General features: G+C 39.9%; 2 protein-coding genes across 9 annotated transcripts in view; one reads left to right on the forward strand and one right to left on the reverse strand.

Annotated features, from left to right (window-relative positions):
• The window catches only part of RC3H1 (ring finger and CCCH-type domains 1), a 62,171-nt gene extending 58,735 nt beyond the window's left edge, over nt 1-3,436 (reverse strand). For 7 of the 8 annotated variants that reach the window (XM_084291473.1, XM_084291477.1, XM_084291476.1 and 4 more), the window contains exon 1: nt 3,233-3,436. The gene's annotated coding sequence lies outside the window, so the exon portion shown is untranslated. Of the gene's footprint in view, nt 1-2,618; nt 2,711-3,232 lie in introns of those variants that run through there. The other variant, XM_084291471.1, reaches the window with a different exon arrangement.
• A 94-nt stretch (nt 3,437-3,530) lies between these two features.
• The window catches only part of RABGAP1L (RAB GTPase activating protein 1 like), a gene marked incomplete at its 5' end in the record, with an annotated part of 248,705 nt that continues 237,238 nt past the window's right edge, over nt 3,531-14,997 (forward strand). The window contains 4 exons of the mRNA XM_084290877.1: nt 3,531-3,669; nt 4,060-4,166; nt 7,839-7,896; nt 9,830-9,885. The remainder of the gene's footprint in view (nt 3,670-4,059; nt 4,167-7,838; nt 7,897-9,829; nt 9,886-14,997) is intronic.

Below are 14,997 nucleotides of genomic sequence, written 5' to 3' on the forward strand. Positions count from 1 at the left end.
TTTCCAAAAACACTCTAACCAGACAGCGTTTTATGTCAGAAGGACTATTTTAACAACCTAATAGGGCTTCACCTTCTTCCCAGTTACGTATTTCCATAAATAAAAAAAAGCATTAGAAATCGTATAGGTCTTTGAAATCTAATACCATTGCAGCTTTTACCGTACCGGTAATGAAGAAAATGAAACCGATGCAAGATAATGTCATCAGAAGTACTTCTTGAGAAAAACAAGTGACCGAAGTAAGTGATGGGAACTGCACCCAATATCTACGTACAGAGAGGAAAGTAACAAGAGTAAATATTTGTGGTTTTCCTTTTCAGTTATCATGAGCCTGTAAGACTTCAGATTGCTTTACTGTAATATAGCCTACACTGAAGTAACCTTGAAGGTCACACCAATTTCAGCTGGTGCTGAATGTTTATATAATAACCTTTCAAAACAGAAACACATTATATATTTATTCGGTATGATAATAGCTGCATATTCATTACCAAGTGCAGTCCAAGGCATTAACTTCAAAGTACAAATTCTCCCGTGGCTTATCTCTCATGTACTTTGAGCCAGATTTCTTTTTTGGCCTAGCAGACAGTATTACTTGGTATGCTCCAGCAAACAACTATTCTCCAACTTACTGGGGAGCAAAACCCACAAAACCACACAGTTTTATCTGTCAGATGATTCAGTGAATCTACTGGGGAAAAGAATTTTACATGATGCATGGACTTTGCAAGTTCTACAAAGGATTGTCTGCTTAAAAGGTATTGTACAGCTGCAGCAGTCTGCTGCATAGCTATTTTGAGACACTGGGGATGCATGTTTGAGTCTAAATACAGATGAGCACTTTCCTTTTCGTGCAGTTTTACACTTCATGTTATTTGAAAGCTACAACTTCACAAGTTCTTCCACAGGGATGAAATATTTTTTCCAGGTATCCAGCGTGTAAGCTATATGATTTCTCAGGTGGAGTAAAAAAGGTAATTATCTTTCATATTATTAAATAGTACAAAACAGGAAAGGTCAATTTCCTGTTTTTAAGTATCAGACACCCTTTTCCCACAGTGGTTAGTTAGGAGATACAGACACTAGATGATGGTGAAGTTGGATATCACACTTCACCATCATCAGAGGTGATCACTATCATCACCTGCAAGACCTCTGAATTAAATATAAATAATTTAGGTCAATATTTTTAATATACTTGCTCATTGAATCTTAGCATCTGCAGTGCTTAATTGAACAAGATAGACAAAGGTTTCCACCCAGATTGCTGGTCAATCACTGGCAGAGGTTTCTAAAAACAATCCTGTTCATTTCTGTCATCTGCTTTAACATGACCAAGTAGTATTATATAGCAATATGTGTCCTAAGATGCTCTTATATTAAATCTTGACATATTACTGAATGCAATTACTGGACTCATACATTCACCTGTTCATCGGAACATTAGATTTTAAAATTCTTAACAGCATACAATAATATTACAAGTCTCCAGAATATTTTTGTTTTAAACTAAAATAATTTGGATGCAACACTCACAAAACCCGGAAAACATACAAACAACTTCCCACCCATCTCCATTAACATTAATGCTGCACAAAAGTGACAGATGAGCATGGCACTCAAGATTCCAGTTGTCAAAACAGAGTATGTTGACAGCACCTGCATTTCCAAACCTCCCTCAACCCAACCCATCAAGCTGTCTGCTTTGACAGAACCTTTTCTAGGACAGGAAGGTAAAGCTATAAGCAGCTGCAGAGAAAAAGAAACGTGCCTTACTGATAAAGTCTGTCTCTATTTATGTTAGTGGAAACCATAAGTTCATATCCACATTAGGTATTAACAGATGAAAGAAAGCCATGGTCTATGGGTCTACTGGTGAAGCTTAGAAACTGCCAGTGATGCGCACACTTTTCCTAAGAACACCAGGCTACTTGTACAACCAGGAAGGCTCCTATTAGCTTCATGGACTCCAAATAGAGATATAGAAAATAGAGATATTTACAGTTGATAGAGCACCAACCCTGCTACCCTCGTAAAACTAAAGGGGTAAAAAAAAAATAAAAATAAAAAGTTTAGGAACGCACATTTCCGTCTTGTAGTATCCGAGAGTTGCCTAACAATTCTGTGTAGGTATATAACGTGAGTAGAGCATAAACAAAGAACTTAACAGTGGCATTTCTCTTACAAGCAGGATCATTAAAAGATAGCACTGCTGAAACAGTTACAGTGATTAAAGCAGCTCCGCTACAGCCGAGGTTGCCTTGTCCCTTTTGATTATTTGAATCATTTTTTACTTGGCCATTTTCAGTATAATAAAAACCACAGTGAAAACAGTACCTACTATGTGGGGAGGGAGGGGCAGAAGATTTTTCAGTCATACTTGACCAAAAATTAAAAGTAAGAGAGCTATTCTTAGGTAAAAGACATACATCCGTGTGGAGAAAATTAAATATTCCCACTTCTGAGGAAAAAATAAGCACATCGGTTTGCTCTTCATAAAATGGCACAGACTCCACAATGGCTTTTGAGGACAAAAACCGACACCAGGGCATTCCCAACCACCAAAACACATTAAAACGCGGCTGTGCCAATGCCGCACTCCCGGCACGAAACCTTACCCATCCTCGCCCTGTCATCCGACAGCTAAAATAACGCCAAAAACTAGCGAAAGCGAGCGGAGTTTCTGTTGTGTTCTGTCACGGCCGGGGCCACCTCGCTCTTCCCTCAGGCGCCACAGACAAAAGGGCGACAACCGGCGGGGGGAGGGCGGCGCGGAGAAGGGGGCTCCGGCCTTCCCTCTGCTGCTGCGCCTGGTGCTGGTTGAACCGTGCGGGGATTTGCTTTTCTCTTCTTTCCAGGCACACACGGCCCCTGGAAAAACAGCAGCAGGCGCAGGCCGCGCACAAAAGCCGCCTGTCGCTCCCCCGCCGTAGCCTGAGGCAATGCTGCTTCGCCCCCACCCGGCCGGGCCCAACCGCCGGGCCCTCCCCGCCCCCCTTTGCCTCCGCCGGCCTCAGCAGCTCCCTCCCCGGGGCGCTCAGAAATCGAGCCCGGCAGAAGCCCGAGGCCTAGCGAGGCGAGCAGCAGCAGCAGCAGGGGCCCCAGCGCCAAGCACAGCGCCCACCCCTCCGCCTCGACCCCTCTCTGGGACGGGGGCGCAGCCCTCTCGCCCTCACCCCATTGTTCCCCGCACCCCCGGCTCCGTTCCCCTCCGGGGAAGCAGCGCACTCACCACACGGGCCGGGCTCCCCCCGCAGCGGCCACCGGCCCCCTCAGCTGCGGCACACGGGGGTGGCCGCAGCGCCCTGCGCCTCCAGCACCCACTGGCTCCGGGGCGCCGCCGCCGCCTCCCGTCGCCCCGCCGCCACCGCCGCTGCAGCAGCGGCCATCTTGTGCGTCGGCTGCCTCCCCGCTCCGCTCCGCTCCGCCTCGCCTGCCTGCCCGCACCGCCTCGCCGCTGCCGCCCGCCCCTTCCTGCGCCCGCCCCCCCCCGGCAGGTGGGGAGGAACCGGCAGAAAGAGCCGAGTCACGGGCTGGAGCCCGGGGACAGCCCTGTGGGGCGAGGGGCCGGCGCTGCCGGGCGGGGGTGCTGTCACCCGCCGCGGGGCGGGCATCGCGAGTTCCTGTCAGGAGCAGCAGGCGCTCCCCTCTCCCCTTCGTGCCTTTTAGGTTGTTGTAGCTTTTTTTCCCCTTGTTTCCTCCTCCCTAGCGTTCACCGCGGCTGCAGCGAGGTTGTAGGGCCGAGGTTGTAGCTCTCGGTTACGTTACGTGTGTCCCGAGGAGCCGGGTGCGGTCCCGCAGCGTCCCGCAGCCCCCCGCAGCCCGCCATTTTACCTCAGCGCCCGCAGCCGAGGGAGCCCTGCCTCAGCGGGGCGCGCTGCTCTGCCCTGCTCTGCCCCCCAGGACTGCCTCACGCCACCAAACCTTAGAGTTTGGGGTTGGTTTCTTACTTTAAAGGGTGGTGTGTGTGCGTTTGCATGTGTGTGTGGGGGGAAATGAATGCTGCTCCCCATCCTGCGTATCCGTGCAGTTCAGAGGCCTCATTTCTTTATTCACCAGGCCCCCTGGAAGGCGCAGAGCTTGGCTTGCTGCTGAAGAAGGTCCTTCCTTAGCTTGCTTTGCTGCAGGATACATTTGTTTCATCATCATCCTCAACAAATATAAAGGTAAGAGGTGATGGGGACCCAGCAAGCCCTACTGCATCACGTACTATCTGGAACTATGTTTCTACATTTCGTCTACTTAAGAAGTTTTGAAATGAAGTTTTGAAGGATTTTTCCATATATTCATGACAACTTGCTGCACTGAGTTAGCACATATGGATTGCTATTTAGTTCTCAAAGCATTTTGAAACTGACATCGGGATATTTCAAGGTAGCATCAATTTGATTCACGTTTTAAGAAAACATGAACTGATATATAAGATGCTAAGGAATTCTGCCAACAAAATGACAAAACAAAATTTTGTTTTGATAACAAAAACTGGGTTCAATGGTCCCATCCTGTTCCCCAGATATGTTATTATGTCTGTGCCTAGCAGGAGGCCTAAATGTCTGTAGTGGGCTCTCTGGCACCAGCACCCAGGTGAAGTAACATCAGTCAGAGGCAAAGCTTGGCACATTATTTGTTTTGTATGGCTTCTCTTGCACCTTGTTACTTAAGAAAATTCAGTGCTATAAAAACCACTAATAGCTAACTCTATGCTTTGCCCTTTCTATAAGGTGTTACGTAATCTCATCCTGATTTTTTTTCCCTCTCATTCCCCTTTTATGAAAGGCTTTGATGTGCTAACCCAAAGTGAAGGCCTGTGCAGGATACTGTGTGTGGAATCACTGCATTTCTAAAGGCTTTACCCTACTGTAGGGAGCATGCGCTGCATTATCAGTTCAACATCCCAGCTGCAGAGGACTGCATGACCTTGAGACACCATTGAAACGATGCAATGTCAGGTCGGAAATAACCAGGCCCAGAGCCAGGGTCTTGAGACAGCAACCTGCAAAAGGAAGCTGGATCATGACATGCAGACACAAACCCGGAAACAATTAGCAGAGCTAGATTCCTAGACAAAGGGTAAAATTTACATGGTAGAATTTAATATTCAGCTCACATTTCTGGCTTTTGTATTGATTGCAGACTGCTGTGATTTTCACATTAATTTTACAAGAACTGTGGTGATGGTAGCTAAACATGAATTCTGTCACTTTTAAAAAAGAAATTGTCTATGACAGACTTTCACCAAAACAGTTAAGCTTAACGTTTTTCAAGGATCGGTGCTTGAATAAAATAATATTAAGAACAACTTTAGTTTCTGAAAACAAGGTTTTCTTGCCATAGTCACAGGCATTTGAGGTTTTATGAACAGAGAAGATTAAGATCTTTCCAAAGACCACCTTTAAATTAGCTAGACTCAATTCTAAATGAAATTGCAACCTAGGTTCTAAGTTGTGTGTTCTAAATTACCCATTAGCGATGTTCCTTGGCCTGTTTTCCTCTGTTGGCTAGAGAATTGAGACAGCTTTGTGACTTGGACCCTTCCTTCAGCAATAATGAGTTAGTGTGAATTACAAACAGAAGTGCAACTTTGACAGTTTAACATGGAAGTGTGAGTCTTAAGCATTATGGCTGTTCTCTTGTTATATCAAAGAGCTTAACAAATGACTTAAACAAATCTAAAGGGATGTTTGCAAGCATCAGAACCTTTAGTACCATTGTTACAAAATTAAATATCTTAATAAATGATTTAATTGAGAGTACCAAAGTTTACCAGATTCTGAAGCTGGAGATGACCACAGGTTAGTGTGTTATTACATTTTTACCATTATGTTGGCATACAAATACTTCCTACAATGCCCAAATGAAACATTGAGATCACTTATTCCTAATGACCGTATAAATTATGTAAGAGTCTTTGTCTTGAAGTATAGTCTTTCATATAACCAATTGGCAAATCACAGCATGGTTTATTAAAAAAAAACAACAACAGAATCATCATATTCATATCTAATTAGTCCTTCTTCTTGTGAACGAATCAAGAAGTGATATCACTGCATATTATCCTAGATCAGTTTAAATATCCTCTTCATCCTTTTACTCTAATTTAAAACTTTACATAACACAGAAAATTTTGAACCAGCATTTGCCATCTTTTGCAGCCTGCTTTCCTAAATGTTACACTAGAAATGTGAACCTTACTGAAGTTATTAGTATCCTGTTCAGACACAGAAGCCAGCACAAGGAACTAAAATGCTAGGTGTTCACTGCAACCTTTGTTTAAAGTTACAGAAACTATGAATGGTCAAGGCCTCAGGACATCCTCTTACTTCCTAGTGTATATCAAGTGGTTGTACACTGCACATCATATCATCCCGGTGTTTTCTTCAGTCGAGTTTTTAATACTCCAGTCTGGAGACCTTACCACTTCCTATAGTCAGTTCCTATATATGGTTCCTATTTATTGAAAGGTTTTCATTTTCAGGTAGCTTATGTTTGCCCTAGCATTTAATTCTATGACCACTTAGTAAATTCTATCCAGTATTTACTTGCTAACAACAATTTTCAGTATTACAGCACAGTTTACCACAGTACTGCATTGTTTAGAGAAGTGCGATCTGGAATGACCTATGTAACTATGACCATGCAAAGATGCATGCATGCTCTAAATTTCAAAACCCATTTTAGAACTTCATCTGATTAACGCTTTTCTAGCTGATTATTCTTAATTCTGAATTTAAAACATTCAGAAATTTGTAGATGCGCTTGTTCCCTCTTTTTTTCAAGAACTGATCTCACTAAATAGCTAGATTATTTTAATGTCTACCCTCTGCAGTTATCCCGCATTTCTTCCTTCATGATACACTGCTTTCACATATGAAACACAAAACATTTGCTTTTAGGATTACTGTTTTCATATCTCATTGCAGCTTGTTATTAATTCTGCTGTCATTTATCTCTAATTATTCAAATTGTTCTTTATTGTCCTGAAAAATCCACAGGAATTAGTTTAGATTCTAGAACAACATGTGTCAATTTTCCATGACATTTTTTTTTTCCTCACCAAAGAGGTGCTAATGTAGGCACAATTCTAGGATGTTATATTTGTGGACAACCTAGTAACCTTCAGATTATACATTCGAAATGTATCCCTCCATTAGAGTGTATTACCGAAAGGAAAAAGGTAAAATATCAGTGCAGCTGTCAGGTGGTATAATTTTGATTATTCAATTTTTGTATTACTGTTTCCATATAAGCTTCAATGCAGTAATACAATAGCTGTCTTCGTAAAAAGAAAGACTTTTAATGCGTTGGCAGTGTTTCAGTTTGCTATTTCAGTTATCTACATGACCACTAAAGCTGATAATAATGGAAAATTTCTCATTTTGAAACCTGTGATATCAAAATGAAAGGCAAGATTTAAATATTTTCCCAAAGGGCTGCAATCATTAAAAAACGTCATTGCTGTAGAAATAAAAAAAATCACACATCCAAAATTATTGCATTTGTGATGTAAAACAAAATAAAAAAGAAAATCTTTAGCACTTTTTAGCTCAGTATCTAAACCATAACATATGAAGTTTAGATTTAATTTATACAACAGAAGCCTTAATGATGTAATGGGATGTGAAAGGCACAAGTGTAAGATGAAAAGTAATTCCATGAATGTACTTTCACTTTCAATCATTCAATTCACACAAGCAAGATAATAGTATGTAACTCAGCAACTGTTATCAGATTTCTTTAAAAAATTGTAAAACTTAGTAACTACAAAGTAACTACAGTTACTTGATGGTATGCAAAATAGATTTGCAGAATATCAATGCAGTTCACATTTGCATTTTCAGACTACTAGGAATGAAAAAATAACATTTCCAGTATGAAGGAAAAGAAGGAACGAGGAAGGTAAGAAAATTCCCTCTGATTTCTCATTAGAGGTTCCACTCTGATTTCTCATTAGAGGTACCATCTCATTAGCCTCCCTGTCCCACTGACAGGGATCACTTCATAGTGAGTGGCACAGATGCTCATGGTACTCCTTTTTGCTTACATGCCATTGCCTTGTTTGCTTTGATCCCACAGCTTTGAGTGTCATTCAGCAACATTTCTTTCTAGGCATAAGGGAAAAAAAAAAACACCTTGAAGCATTATAAAATATAAGAAGTAACAACATGACAAGAACACAGACCCACTCTGAGGCTGCGGGGATATCAGAGATTTAATGTTCACTGGGCAGAGCAAGTCAAAGGCACTACAATGTATTTGTTGTTCTGGTGCCCTCTGCTGAAATAACCATCTGTTTGGCTTCTGAATCCCCCAGGGAGAGCCAGGAGTCCTATGTGCCAAGTGCCATATGCTGCCACCTCTTTATCTTGCATTTTAGTTCCTTGATTTAGTTCCTTTTCTCTCTGTCTCAACAAAAAACAGAAGCACAAGCCTTTCCTTCCCTTCCTCCCTAGTACTTCTGTTGAAATTTATCTTTTCTTCCTTCATGAAGTTGTTGCATTGCAGCCTGCAACAGCCTTTCGCTGGTTTCAGGAAAACAACATGAGTTGTGATGATGAAAATTAAGAAAATAACATTTTATAAGAATTCCATCTCATGTATAAAACCAAGAACCACCTAAAGTAGCCACATTATTTTTGTTCCTTTCTGGCAGGTTCCTCATGTTCTGTAAAACTGGGGGGAAAATGAAAGACGAGTAGGATGATACAGTCAGCACGGTTTTTCTACAGCAAGTCAATGTGTTTGTTTAGCTGCACGTAAAACCACAGCCTTACTCTCACTTTGAAGGGGAAGCTATAGAGGTTAAGTAACTGCTCAGGTTCACATCACAAGCAGTGGCAAGATGTGGAATAAAACCCAGATCTCACGGTCTGGTCTCCTGTTCCAACCACTAGACCTCACTACATCCTCCACACCTATGCAAATTACAGTAATTGCATTATGACTAAACTGCTGTCTGAGTAATTTTTCCAATCAAATTTCCAAGTTAGAGTACAAGTAAAAAGTGGGACTGTCTTAATTCTCCATGGTGGCATGACATTTCTGCAGTAAAATAAAACATGCTGCCTATTCCAGGAGTTATCCTTGCTTTGTGTCCCATGTAAAGACTCAAGTTTTGTACTGGTTTGCTTTAAGAACGTCTGATACAGGACTTCCCCAGTGCATCTTCCAGCAAACATGACTATCAGTTGTTGTAGGAAAATAAAAGTAAAGGAGGAAACAAGCTTTAGCTAATTTTAACACATGAATGAATACATAAATTTGGATTATTATTATCATTTAGCTACTGTGGATATCTAGTAGCTTCTACTTTTTCAGATCTCAATTCTAGCACTTTTTTAAAAGTATGTTTTTTCAGGTAATTGCAGGGGGAAATAATATATCATCCCTCACTGTTTCTTGAAAAGAGTACTATAAATTTAGTAAGATATAGCTACACCACATGCTTGATAAACAGATTACAAAAATATTTTTTTTCAGAAGGAACATGTCATTTTTTTTTAGGTAGGCTGAGATTGTTTTTGTGAGATTGTAGCTGTATGGTTATTTCCGTAATTCTTTTACCAGAGTCTACATATCGCATTCTACTTTCACAAGCAAATTCTATCACACACAAAACCCTACCTCTTTGCTACAAATTTCCTCCCCTGCTTTTAAATTTATTTTCAATAGAATATTTTCATTTTATTCTTTCTCTCATTACTGGTAAAACACTGTTACATAACATCCTAGGGGTTCAATTTGAGCAGGAAACACACAAGTATGATTTGTTTTTATTGTTAGTAATCTGATGTGTCAAGTGATGCTGTCTACTCTTCTTTAATTCCAACAGGTGAAGGAGGAGGCATTTACAGAAGAAGAAAAAAGAAATTTCACCAAAGCGAATCCGTGAGTTGATTGAACAATAGTAACTAAGTAGTGGAATTAGCTCACATCACTAGACAGGAAGAAATAGTAATTGTGGTTTGGCTAGTAAACTACTGATATAATTGCTACAAAACAAAACAACAACAACAAAAAAAACACAACCAAATGAAGAAAAAAACAAAACAAAACAACAACAACAACAAAAAACACAAACAAACAAAAAAATAACAACAGTGCAAGAATCGGAAAATACTCTGCAAATGTGATTACAGATGTGGCTTGTATATACATTTTTAAGACATTCAAATAATTTTAGTATGAGTGACTTCAGTTTATTGGAGATAAATGAAAACTAATTTCATATTCATTGAGGTACCCAGAAGGCTACAACATGGGTAAAAGTTTTAGCCTGTTAACAAAGTTAAAGTATTTTCAGAAGCGTTCTTTCTGGCCTGTTAGGTATGTTTCTCATTCTCATACATAAGGCCACAGTATCTCAAGTCTAGTTGTCTCCAATACTTCTGGTGTTCCAGTGGGTCTGCTTGGAAATTAGGAGTAAGAAAGAAAGAGAGACTCGTCTTGCTGTCATTGCAGTTTTTATAACTTGGCTGTAGTTGAACTTCATTTCAGCAGTTTGATATGGAAAGGTTGTTTATGCTGCAGTTTATCACTGTCTCGCCTAAGCGGCAGCTTTTCTTATCAGCATTTCCATTAGCACATAATGCTTTGCAATAAAAAAAAGGAGTGTCCTCTTTTTCATACACAAGAAAAGTCCCTCTCCTTAGATTTTCTTCCACAGGAAATGCACATGCATATATATGCTTATTTGTGTATTAAAGAGACAAGATAAAACTGTTTCTACTCCACATAGGTGAGTCAAACATTGAAAAGCACATGAGAGTGTACATAGACCTATTCACTGATTTATCAGATCTAACAGCCACAACCCACAAGTGTCAGGAGGCAATTAACTTGCTTTGTATTTATTGTACTTCTCAAGCTCACAAATCTAAAGGAGAATCATTGGAATGCAACATAAAAATTCTAAAAATCTGACCCTCCATCTACCTTTACATTTACCTGCTAAAAGAAAAAACAAACAACAAACCCAAACAAACAACAACAAAAACAGAAACCATTGAGAAATAAACTGTAATTTTAAACGATATTATTAGCAAATACTGAGCTGCAGCGTAGCATGGTAAATTATTGCTTCTCAAGTTTTTGGAAGTCTTGTCACAGGAATCTGCTACTTCCTGAGACTATAAGTGCTGGGTTGCTCTGCATTTTTCATTTTTTCTCTGCAACATGAAGGAAATATGTACTCTGTTAATCTTGTATCCTATAGCCATTGCCGCTCAGCCGTCTGTTCAGGGATTAGATCTTGTTAACAGCCAACTGATAGATATTTTCCTCAGAAAACAGTTAATTGCACTCCGATTTTCCTATTCTTCTGAACTTTTCAGATGAAGGGATTGCTTTGGAGGTCAGGGATTCTCATACTAGATACATATGCTGATGAGCAGAGACACACTGACAATACAGAAGCTTTTTTGCCCCCTGTCATTTTGTACCCCGTTAAGACTGACATTTTGTCTTAGTCCTTACACCTTTGTAGGGCATCACTAATGGAACCTACCAATTGTGGTTTACCACAGACGGGCCTGAAGTTATATCAGCTTTTCTGCTGTTAAGATTCAGAAGCACATTTTTACAGCAACTTTTAGGCACGTCTTGCATTTTTGAATGAGATCAACAGATGGGGATTTATGGAAATAAGACCCTTGGCTTTAAAGGCAGAAGAGTATATAGATGTAGCAACAGTTACAGATATTTAGATCAGAGAATGTGTGTAATACACACAATGTTCATGTGGGTATGGGTGTATGTTTGTATGTTTATATAATATGAATAGTTGTGGATATTCTTTGTGTGCATATATATCAACAGCAAAGCACTTGGTGATGTGGTGATAACATTTCCTATCACACATCTTTGCGCTTACTTTGTTTCTTAAACAAGATAGCGATCTTCTAACTCAGCAGCATCTAATGTAAGCATGAAATGTCATGATGATAAGACTTCCGTAAAACATATTATTGTCAAGTGGATCTATATTACATGCACAGTGAAGTGACAGCTTACATGACACAGCATTATCTCCATGGGTCTTCTGAAAATGGATATAATCCTTGTCAGTTTTTGCAGGAAAGTGACCTGTTTTTCCAGCCCCATTTCATGTAAAAATTCTATTCCTAGGTACTTAATGTGTTAAAATAGCCTTTTTTTTTAAAAAAAAACACTCTTCTGCCAAATCTGAGCTTGATACTAATTACATTATCAAACCTACGTTTCTCAGAAGGAGGCAGCTTCTTTGTTATGTATTCTATTCCATCTCCCATCCCCAAAAAGGAAAAAGGCTTCTCCCTTCATTCTACTGACCAGTTATTTAGTAGAGCCCCCTGGTTTAGCAAGGCCATTTGGAACCTGACACTTGATTCAGGTGTTACAGACCAGCACCAGGAAGGCCACTAACAGCCCAGTCACTCTAGCACAATGACCTCGTGCTTGCATTCCTGTGTAAGGTCATACACTGTTACAAATGGCTGTGAGACAGTAGAAAATTATTTGAAAAACTTAATGGTTGGACCAGATGATCTTGGAGGTCTTTTCCAACCTTAATGATTCTGTGAAACCTTACTCATATCAGGAAACTTGCAGCTAGAAAAGTCTTCTGCTGAGCCTGGTGAGAGACAGGGACATTGTTTCTCGTCAGCCAGGCACAGGACATGTTGATAGGTAGCAAAAGGATTTTTAGGTTCATGATGTTATGTGGATGTCTTTGGGTACAGATCACAGCTCTAAAAAGTGTGTAGTTAACAAAAGGGTTGCTGTTCTTTTTTAATGTTCTAATTTCATGAAAATAATTTTACACTTCTAATTAAAAGCAGTGTATATCAATTTATTCTCTGTAAAATAGAGTAACGCTGTTTTTTGAGACAGGTGAAGTTTGTGGATTCAGCCTACATCTGTAACTGTTCAAAGGCCACATCTTCATCTTAAAAGTGGTAGCAATGTTTTCTGTATTTTCTGCCACGTAATTACTGCTGAAAATAAGCTACTTCTTAAGTTCCAAATGCTGTCAGATTCATACTGATTTGTTCTGTCAGAAATAACTTGTAGACTCACTTCTGTACTATTGAACTACCAAATATAGGAAACCAACAATCACATTATAAAACAAATAGTCTATATTCTGATCCTCGTTATGTGGACAGAATTCAACAGGGTGTTTATTTAGTGCTGTGTCAAGTTTAATTAGAATTAGACAATGTGTTGGACATCTTTAACACATCTTGTATCTAGAAAGTCTCAACAAGTATTTAAACTGTGAAATATTTCCCATAAACTTCAAATATTAATTAATTACTTGTTGAAGAGGATTTGACTCGATTTTATCTCTGGCATGTGATGTTTGGCACCAGCCCTATGGTTTTAAGGGTATCAAATCTCCCTGGAGAAAAGCCACTTCATGAGCTGTTCCTAAGTATTTCCAGTGCTGTTCTAAACGTGTAAGAAGTCACTCCGTTTTCTGAGGTCTAAAGCGTGTTCCAGCAATAAAATCAATATATTAGGCTAGTGTGCTCAGAGGTACTGTAAAGACCCGAGGCAGTGTCTCTGTGATGATGCTAGGGTCTTAGCTGTGTGGGAAAAACAGCATGGCGGGATCAGTTCTAAACACTTTAAGGTTTTATTTTTATTTTTGAGATTCTGGTTTAAAACAATATACAAAAGCACATACAAAGACCAAAAGTTTCTGGAACCATTCTGTCCATACAAGTTACACACAGGTATATCTGAAAATAGAATATATTTTTCCAGCTTACCTGCCCCAAAATTGTTGGTTTTGTTCCAAACTATGTAATTTCCTCCAATTATTTACGTGGATAAGATAGATTACCTCCTGAATAGGAATCCTGCCTCGAGCCTATTTTCAGACATTTCAGGCAGTCCCTCACAGTGTCCTGGATTCTGATTCAGACAAGTCTCTAGCGGTGGCAGGAGCGGGTGCTGGCGATGCCCCTTCTGGGCAAATGCTGGATGACCTTGGCTTTGGCTCTCCATTATCCTTTAGAGAAGGTTAAATGGCATTCCTGTCAAAACAAGTACTTATATGTGACCTTTGCAGCATTCAGGTTGCGAAAATTAATGCAAATGGACTTTATAGCTCCAATTTAGAATGCAGCTGGATTCCTTAATCACCATCTGTCCAGCAATATTAGCCTTCAGCTCCCCATAGTGGATAATACAGGAGAGGCCTGGCATTGATTTATTTTTTTTATTTTTATTTTTTTTACTTTGGTGGATTTTAAAATAAAAGATTTTCTTCTCAGCTTGTGGATGCTCTATGTCTTCAGGGTTTTTCTCATACCTCTCAGGACATTACAGGTGATTATTTGTGATAATCAGTGCTTTAGCCTGAGAGTTTATTATGCAGCAAAAAGTTATTTCCATTACTAAACAGTTGAGCTGGTGTGTGTATTCACTTTTCTCATAAACAATCTGCTTTCTTCATTTCAAATTCTCATATTGCCCAGGCTGGACATTTCATATGTCTTTGCTGGCTTTTCAAGTATCTATCTGAACTTCTTTCAGTCACGCTCAGGTTTTCCAGACTACTGGTAGCTTTTCACATTCTCTGCAGAACTCTCCCTGATTGAAAGAGGTGCCCAAAACAGAGAACTTTTCTTCACTAAAAGCCTTTTTGAGCTCAGTGGAGTGGAAACATTACTTCACTTTTCTTGTGCTTGACAGTCTTTTTCTTCCAGTAAAGTCGTCACAGTTTTTTTTTTACAACCCTGAATCACTGTTGACTCATTTTCTTTTGTGAACTGCTCTGAACCAAGACTTCATTTTGTAAATTAACTACTTAGCCAGTTTGTCTCCAGCTTACAGTTTTGCAGTCAGTTATTCCCAGCTCTACTTAAGTTTCTTGCCTCATGGAATTACATCCTATTTACTTTAGAACTTTGTTTCAACTTGCCATGATTTGTTCAGTTCTGTCTTCCAAAATGCTTGCAGCTCTCACCTGAACAGGATATCCTTCACAAGGATAATAAAAATATTCTCTGT

The sequence above is a fragment of the Netta rufina genome (genome assembly GCF_964035555.1).
Source record: "Netta rufina genome assembly, chromosome: 8".
Lineage (NCBI taxonomy): Eukaryota > Metazoa > Chordata > Aves > Anseriformes > Anatidae > Netta > Netta rufina.